Source organism: Sus scrofa, chromosome 2 (assembly GCF_000003025.6).
Source record: "Sus scrofa isolate TJ Tabasco breed Duroc chromosome 2, Sscrofa11.1, whole genome shotgun sequence".
NCBI classification, from domain to species: domain Eukaryota; kingdom Metazoa; phylum Chordata; class Mammalia; order Artiodactyla; family Suidae; genus Sus; species Sus scrofa.
Window position 1 is genome coordinate 32,785,695 of NC_010444.4, and position 8,166 is coordinate 32,793,860.

Below are 8,166 nucleotides of genomic sequence, written 5' to 3' on the forward strand. Positions count from 1 at the left end.
AAAAATCATATGATCATCTCAATAGATGCAGAAAAAGCATTTGACAAAGTTCAACATCCATTCATGATCAAGACCCTCGCCAAAGTGGGTATAGAGGGAACATTCCTGAATATAATCAAAGCCATTTATGATAAACCCACAGCAAATATAATCCTCAATGGGGAAAAACTGAAAGCCTTCTCACTCAAATCTGGAACAAGACAGGGATGCCCACTCTCACCACTGCTCTTCAACATAGTTTTGGAAGTCTTAGCCACAGCAATTAGACAAACAAAAGAAATCAAAGGCATCCATATAGGAAGAGAAGAGATCAAACTGTCACTGTATGCAGATGACATGATTCTATACCTAGAAAACCCTAAGGACTCAACCCCAAAACTCCTTGAACTGATTAATAAATTCAGCAAAGTGGCAGGATATAAGATTAACATTCAGAAGTCAGTTGCATTTCTGTATACCAGCAATGAAGCATTAGAAAAGGAATACAAAAATACGATACCTTTTAAAATTGTACCTCACAAAATCAAATACCTCGGAATACACCTAACCAAAGAGGTAAAGGACCTATATGCCGAGAACTATAAAACCTTAATCAAAGAAATCAAAGAAGATGTAAAAAAATGGAAAGATATTCCATGTTCCTGGATTGGAAAAATCAATATTGTGAAAATGGCCATCCTACCCAAAGCAATCTACAGATTCAATGCAATCCCTATCAAATTACCCATGACATTTTTCACAGAACTAGAACAAACAATCCAAACATTTATATGGAACCACAAAAGACCGAGAATCGCCAAAGCAATCCTGAGAAACAAAAACCAAGCAGGAGGCATCACTCTCCCAGACTTCAAGAAATACCACAAAGCCACAGTCATCAAAACAGTGTGGTACTGGTATCAAAACAGACAGACAGACCAATGGAACAGAATAGAGAATCTGGAAATTAACCCTGACACCTATGGTCAATTAATCTTTGACAAGGGAGGCAAGAACATCAAATGGGAAAAGGAAAGTCTATTCAGCAAGCATTGCTGGGAAACCTGGACAGCTGTATGCAAAGCAATGAAACTAGAACACACCCTCACACCATGCACAAAAATAAACTCAAAATGGCTGAAAGACTTAAATATACGACAGGACACCATCAAACTCCTAGAAGAAAACATAGGCAAAACACTCTCTGACATCAACATCATGAATATTTTCTCAGGTCAGTCTCCCAAAGCAATAGAAATTAGAGCAAAAATAAACCCATGGGACCTCATCAAACTGAAAAGCTTTTGCACAGCAAAGGAAACCCAAAAGAAAACAAAAAGACAACTTACAGAATGGGAGAAAATAGTTTCAAATGATGCAACTGACAAGGGCTTAATCTCTAGAATATACAAGCAACTTATACAACTCAACAGCAAAAAAACCAATCAATCAATGGAAAAATGGGCAAAAGACCTGGGTAGACATTTCTCCAAAGAAGATATACAGATGGCCAACAAACACATGAAAAAATGCTCAACATCGCTGATTATAAGAGAAATGCAAATCAAAACTACCATGAGATACCACCTCACACCAGTCAGAATGGCCATCATTAATAAATCCACAAATAACAAGTGCTGGAGGGGCTGTGGAGAAAAGGGAACCCTCCTGCACTGTTGGTGGGAATGTAAACTGGTACAGCCACTATGGAGAACAGTTTGGAGATACCTTAGAAATCTATACATAGAACTTCCATATGACCCCGCAATCCCACTCTTGGGCATCTATCCGGACAAAGCTCTACTTAAAAGAGACACATGCACCCGCATGTTCATTGCAGCACTATTCACAATAGCCAGGACATGGAAACAATCCAAATGTCCATCGACAGAGGATTGGATTCGGAAGATGTGGTATATATACACGATGGAATACTACTCAGCCATAAAAAAGGATGACATAATGCCATTTGCAGCAACATGGATGGAACTAGAGAATCTCATCCTGAGTGAAATGAGCCAGAAAGACAAAGACAAATACCATATGACATCACTTATAACTGGAATCTAATATCCAGCACAAATGAACATCTCCTCAGAAAAGAAAATCAATCATGGACTTGGAGAAGAGACTTGTGGTTGCCTGATGGGAGGGGGAGGGAGTGGGAGGGATCGGGAGCTTGGGCTTATCAGACACAACTTAGAATAGATTTACAAGGAGATCCCGCTGAATAGCATTGAGAACTATGTCTAGATACTCATGTTGCAACAGAAGAAATGGTGGGGGAAAAACTGTAATTGTAACGTATACATGTAAGGATAACCTGACCCCCTTGCTGTACAGTGGGAAAATAAAATTAAAAAAAAAAAAAAAAAAAAAAAAAAAAAAAAAGCTCAGCCTGAGAAAGAAATCATGGAACCCCATAGAGGTTTCAATTCATGATATCAAAAGAATATGCAAAACCAAGTAAGCCGTGTCCTCCAGATGTGGACAAAGGCAAGAGACATGAGGTGGGTGGGGGGTGAAGTCCCCCAACGGCTTTGTAGGGGGTCATCAAGAGGTAGCAGAGCCCCAGGGTCAGGCAAAAGTAAGAGAACATTACTCTAGCATTCAGGTGATAGTTAGGAGAAGACTCAGAAACATGGCAGAAGCTCCATGATTGGAACTGTGATACCCAGAGCTTGATCTATGAGAAGAGGGATTGAAGCACCTGATAAACTACCTCCTCAGTAGTTCTCAAATCAATGACCTCTCTCCATTGTCACTGCTGCTGCTTTAGTTCAGGCCACCATCTTCTCTTGCCTTAATTACCAGAACAGCCCCTCACCTGGTCTTTCTGCTTCCAGTTTTGCTCTCTCATCCTGAGTTCCACTTTTTTTTTTTTCCCACTTGGCTGAGCCCACAGAATGCAGAAGTTCCCTGGCCAGGGATCCAACCCATGCCACAGGAGTGACAATGCCAGATCTTTAACCACTAGGCCAACAGGGAACTCCTGAGTTCACTCTGCAACTGGAGTCACCTTTTTAAAAGTATAAATCTGATCATATCACTCACCTTCCATTTTGAAACCATTCCCTGTAACCCTGCGTCTCTCAGTCTGAATCCTTAACATGGACGTAGCAAGTCTTTTCATGCACTAGTCTCTGTTTATTTTTCCAATCCTATTTTTCACCCCATGCCCCCTAATATTCTTTGGTCCAAACATATGAAATAATGAGCAATTCTCTAAACTTTTTCTCTTCTCCGGGCTTTGCATAGTGCTGTTTCCCCTCCACAGGATACTTTTCCAGTTTCTTCATTTGGATTTGCCTGATCTCTTTTCATTTCAGGTACCACTTCTACATAATCCAGACTCAGTTGAGTGCCTTAGCAACATGCTCTGAGAGCATACTTATTTTCTCTATCACATTGTCCTGCCATGTTGTAATTCTGTCTAGCTCCTCTATGACTCTATCAGTTCCTGGAGAGGAAGAACCATTCTTCTTCACCATTCCATGCTCTGTTCTCAACCTGGTTTCTCGAGAATGGTCAGTAGCTATTTGTTGATGGACTATTTCATTTTCCCACTGAACTACAGAGTAACAGGTTGTGGCTGGAAAAGTATCTCCATTACAACCAGGTTGGGACAGAGTAAGGAGCCCCAGCAGAGTGGGAAAAGGGCTGCCAAAACCCTAATATCTTCAGATCCAGCTCTCTACCCTATATACTTCAGGAAAAAAAAATTGTGTCTGCCTACAGAGGAGTTATCTTATCTGAGGGACCTCTCTCTTTTAGTACATATTGTATGGAGCTGACTCCACATTCAAACTCCAGTGTTGGCCTTTGACCCCAACATGGTCAATTAGAATAAGTTATTCCCTATATAATCCTTCTGCCCCATTGATGGTCACATGATCCTAGATGGGCTAATGGGAACCTTCCAAGGGACTTTGGAGCAAAAAGGAAGTCTTTGCGGAGAGAGTGTAAACTAGCACAGAGAAGGTTAAAACTGTCATCTACATAAATGTAGAATAATAGAAGCCTTGTTAAATAAATAAGTAAATAATGAAAGTGTTTAAAATAATATCTCTAATTTATTGTTCAGTGAAAAAGTTACAGTCATTTTTGTATAAAAGTATTGTCTCACCCTGATGTATACATGTATATGTAATTCAAATTATGTTTATGTAGATGTATGATAGAGTAAGATAGATGATAGGTAGAAAAACCATTAACGTCATTGTATTAATTCTAGTGGCTGGTTTATACAAAAGTACAAATAGCAAGGTTGCCATAGATCAGAGGTAAAGTACGGCTTTTGGAAAAATTATCCCTAATTTTTTCAGAGTTAGGTAGATTGTTAGATAGAGTTCATGGGACAAGACCACATCTTAGCAAGGAGGAATATCATTTTCCACTGAGGGAAATGATGGTTCCACTGGGCAGAAGTTACTCTCCAGGCAGAAAATATGACTAGATAAAGAGTTGGCAAACTTTCTCTGTAGAGATTCAGATAGTAAATGTTTTTGGTTTTACAAACCATCCTTTCTCTGACACAGCCTTATCCATTTCGCCACTGTAGCACGAAAGCAGTTATAAACAACATGTAAATAAATGAATGTGGCTGTATTCCAGGAAAAGTTGATTTATCAAAACTGACAGACAATGGATTTGGCCCCTGAGTCATAATTTGCTGACGCCTGGGCTATAGCAACAAAAAGCGTCCTTTCTGCGGGGCCAGTTGAACTGGAATCACATATGTGGAGACACTCAGAGAAGTTCCATTGCTGAGAGTAAGCTGCCCTGGTACAAGGGAGGAGGCTGGAAAAGGGTAGGAAGAGCAGGTCTTTATTTTCTACAGGCATCTGTGCTGGCACTGGTTACATCAGCTGCCGATGCACAGTGCAGATGGTGATCACTGGAGGGGAGGTCAAGCTCAGGAAGGTGACAGGGCCAGCCTCCAACCTCAGGAAGTTATGTCAGACTTCCAGTACAAGCAGAAAGCAAACTATCTGAGCCTTTGTGCCCAACCAGTAGCGATGCTGACAGGACTGGTGGGGATGAGCAAAGCTAGCAAGGGAGACATAAGTATAAAGGTAGTAGTGCTGGGGTCATGGAAGGTGGGAATGAACAGAGATGGCCTCAGAAGTGCAGTGAAGCAGAGCAGAGCAAACAGTGTGGAGGAGACAAGATGAGAAGCCCGAGAGACCTCTTCTGTTCCCACGCAAACACTCAGAAATAGCCAGATGATATTTTGAGTAGGGCAATTTTCAAGCCACAACAATTTGTAGAGCAAAGAGAGTTGCAACTGTATTTGTTGTCACAGGCTGATGAGGCCAGAGATGTAGGGTTTATAGATATAATAGCCCAAAGCTCCTAAGAATTCAGGAGTCCTTAGAAATGAATTTGTTTTGTTCATTACAACATCTATATTCATTTGGAATATAATAGTACATAAAAAGGTAGAACATGTCATTTATTCAGACTAAGGTTGGTGTGCAAGTGGGCTTATGTTCAGACGATACCCTGTGCCCTACCCCCATCCTACCACCAGGAGCTCAAAAGTTGGTAAGACTTTCTGTAACAAAAGTCCTAAGTAGAGCATGTGCTGATGCTATTTGGGAAGGAATCTTTTGTTGGAGGTAGGCAGATCTGGCTGAATATGTGGAAACTAACCCTCAGTGCCCATCCTGATCTGTCCCCTGCTACATATTTAGCCTCACCTCACACCAGTGTCCTTGCTCTAGTCTTACTGGCTTGCTTTTGGTTCAGGAAGCACCGTACCTCTCCTTCCTCAGGGCTTTGCAAGTAGTGTTCCTTCTGCTTGGAACACTCTTCCTTAGCCATACTCCCACCTTTGCCTAACATGCGCCCAGACACCCTCCGGACCAGGAAGTGCTATTTTAATTTCCAGTGGCATTATGACATAGTGAGATAGTCCTGATCTCTAAGGGGAGATTGTTTCTAGTCTTGGACCAAATTCCATTGAGCTGTGTACTTTGGGTGACTTTCTCTTCTCTGAAAATTAATTTACTTGTTAAGAAAATAGAGCTAAAAATACCAAACTGTGCCTAACCCAAAAAGTAGTCAGAGAATTACATGAGATAGCAGTAAGGAAGTGCATTGAATAGTATATGGCACTGTATTTGGGAGCCTCCACGAGGGCCTTTCTGTTGTTCCCTCAGCCTTTCCTCACATTCTTTTTCCTTTTTGCCTCAGGGGGCCAGAGATTCAATACATTCTCCTGTGATAACTGCTGCCACCCACTCAATCCTTGGAATTATGGTGCTCCAAGGCTAATTGCTCTTCTTCCTCACAATCACCTTTGATGATCCCAAACATGTAAGTTGTTTGATTGCTAATTAGCTCCAAGAAACAAATAGTCAACTTGACATTGTTACTCCCAGAACTCTAGAAACATTTCATTGTTCTTCATCCATGTTTCATTTCAGAGTAACTGAAACACCCTTGAACTTTGTCTTCTAGCTTTCTTCTCAAGATGAAGCTCAGCAAAACTTCCTTCTCCTTTGACGCTGATATTAGCAGACCCCCTAAGATCTTTTCCTCTAGGATGCCCCTCTTCCTTGACTGAGAATACGAAAGGTCATCTGTTTATCTTGGGTAGTTTACAATCTGGAAGTCTCCAGCTCAGGTAATTTCATGGAGCCTCAGCCCACATGGGAATGGCCTGAAAGAAGAGAGAAAACACACAACCTGTGTGCTGCCACTCTCCATAATGATACCCACCCTCACATGGCAAAATGAGCCTAGTGCTCTTTCCATCTGATACCAGTCTAGTCCCAGAGCTCTAGTCCTTTAGACAGACGTCATCAATCAAGAGCCGGCAAGTGAGATAAAGCCAATTAATTGTAAACACCATTGAGGCAGAAACTTTCTCCCAAAGTTCATTCTTAAAGTCTTAGAGAAACCTTGAATATAAAGCCTTCTGTTATGCCAGAATTGGAAAGTGCCCTCAACTCTGTAATTTGTACTTATTCTGGCTCTCTGCAATGGTGTTTAGTTCAGGCTGGTAGCTTGCTCTAAAGAAATATTATTAAATGGAGCAGTTATCTTCTGGTTGACAAGCTCTAGGCTGGAATGATCCTTATGGGGTGATTTGGTCCTTTCTTCAAAGCAGTTTTGTACTTTTCTATGTAGGTGCAAGAAGAGTATTTTGCAGCCACCACTAGGAGGGGGGGTGCACAAATTCTTTCTCATACTCTTTCTTGTTGGCAGAATCAGATTCCACTTGGGTATTCATAGGGTTTCTTTTGCTCTGATTAGGCAGCGACTCCATTCTGAATGGTTGGTGCCAGGCTGTATCTGATGCTGACTATTTTGAATAGCACTCTAGTTTTTCATCCTCCACAGAAAGGGCTAGGGAAGGGGCTCCTCATCACCCCCAGGAGTTAATTTCAGTTTGTCTAAGTCAATCCAAGTGATATCATTCCCCTTTAGATATTAGCAGGTAGCCCTATCCTGACCAATAAAATGAGAGTAAGTCCAGTAGGGAAAATTCTTGGAAAATGGCTTCACTGTTAACAAGAGATGTCCAAAGGGCTTCGCAATAAAGTTGGCAGATTGAATATATGTATTCACCACTGGTTCTTTTCAAAGCCCCACCAAAAATATAGTAAAGAAATTTCCTTTAAAGGATAAATCTGTTAAGAATATGGAAAATAGAAGACCAACAAAATTTTAAATGTTAAAATTTGTAAAGTAGAAACTGACTACAGACCTAAGAAATTTGAATCCTATACGATCGGTAGAGAAAGTTGAGAAAAAAAATGTATTTCTTAAGAATGTTCAAAAATATCAGGAAGTGAAAACTCTTATCACAGGAGTAAAGACCAGGCTGAAAACAAGATAATTTTTCATTACTTTTTTTTATTAAAGTGTAGTTAATTTACAATGTTGTACCAATTTCTGATATACAGCAAAGTGACCCAGTCATACATATATATACATTCCTTTTTTTATAGCATCTTCCATCATGGTCTATCCCAGGAGATTGGATATAGTTCCCTTTGCTATATAATAGGACCTCATTGCTTATACATTCTAAATGTAATGGTTTGCATCTACTAACGTCCACCCCACTCTCTCCCCCCAGCCCCTTGGAAACCACAGGTCTGATCTCCATGTCTGTAAGTCTGTTTCTGTTTTGTAGATAAGCTCACTTGTGCCATATTTTAGATTCCACATATA

The 8,166-nt window shown here is 40.6% G+C and overlaps 1 long non-coding RNA gene across 1 annotated transcript in view; it reads left to right on the forward strand.

Annotated features, from left to right (window-relative positions):
* Positions 1-7,828, forward strand: part of LOC110259285 — a 28,748-nt gene extending 20,920 nt beyond the window's left edge. Inside the window, exons 2-3 of the long non-coding RNA XR_002341533.1 lie at positions 6,178-6,300; positions 6,445-7,828. This is a non-coding gene — a long non-coding RNA (uncharacterized LOC110259285). The remainder of the gene's footprint in view (positions 1-6,177; positions 6,301-6,444) is intronic.